The sequence below is a fragment of the Pteropus alecto genome, unplaced genomic scaffold (assembly GCF_000325575.1).
Source record: "Pteropus alecto unplaced genomic scaffold, ASM32557v1 scaffold3, whole genome shotgun sequence".
Classification (NCBI taxonomy): Eukaryota; Metazoa; Chordata; class Mammalia; order Chiroptera; family Pteropodidae; genus Pteropus; species Pteropus alecto.
The window spans coordinates 6,678,435-6,679,713 of NW_006442484.1; positions in this window are offsets into that span (position 1 = coordinate 6,678,435).

Genomic DNA, 1,279 nt, shown 5'->3' on the forward strand with positions numbered 1-1,279 from the left:
ATCCATTTTTAATTTTTTGAGAAACCTCCAGACTGTTTTCCATAGCGACTGTACCAATTTGCAATCCCACCAACAATGTATGAGGGTTCCCTTTTCTCCGCATCCTCACCAACACTTGCTGTTTTTTGATTTATTGATGATAGCCATTCTAGCAGCTGTGAGGTGATATCTCATTGTGGATTTAATTTGCATTTCTCTGATGATTAGTGACCTTGAGCATCTTTTCATATATCTGTTGGCCATCTGTATTTCTTCTTTGGAGAAGTATCTGTTCAGGTCTTCTGCCCATTTTTTAATTGGATTGTTTGTTTTTTGTTGTTGTTGAGCTGTATAAGTTCTTTATAAATTTTGGATATTAACCCCTTATCAGATGTATCATTAGCGAATATCTTCTCCCAAACAGTTGGTTGTCTTTTTGTTTTGTTGATGGTTTCCTTTGCTGTACAAAAGCTTTTTAGTTTGATGTAGTCCCATTTGTTTATTTTTCTTTTGTTTCCCTTGCCCCAGGAGATATATCTGAAAAGAAATTCCTGTTAGTAATATCAGAGTTTACTACCTATGTTTTCTTCTAGAAGTTTCATGGTTTTGGGTCTTACATTTACGTTTTAATCTATTTTGAGTCTATTGTCGTGTACAGTGTAAGAAGGTGGTCCAGCTTCTTTTTTTGCATGTATCTGTCCAATTTTCCCAACACCATTTATTGAAGAGAACGTCTTTACCCCATTGTATATTCTTACCTCCTTTGTCATATATTAAATGAATGTATAATTGTGGATTTATTTCTGGGCTCTCTGTTCTGTTCTATTGATCAATGTATCTGTTTTTACACCAGTACCATGCTGTTTTGATTACTGTAGCCTTGTAGTATAGTTTGATATCAGGTAGTGTGATACCTCCAACTTTGTTCTTCTTTCTCAAGATTGCCGTGGCTATTTGGGGTTTTTTATGGCTCCATATAAATTTTAGGATTATTTGTTCTAGCTCTCTGAAAAATTCCATTGGTATTTCGATAGGGATTGCATTGAATCTATAGATTGCTTTGGATAGTATGGCCATTTTAATGGTTGATTATTCCTAAGAAAGAAATATTTTTAATAAATGTAGTATAACATAAGTATAAAGTGTTTATAAAGTCTACGTTAGTGTACATTAGTGTCCTTGGCATTCACATTCACTCACCACTCACTCATTGACTCAGAGCAACTTCTAGTCCTGCAAGCTCCATCCAATGCTAAGTGCACCATTTTTTATGTTTTATACAATATTTTTACTGTACCTT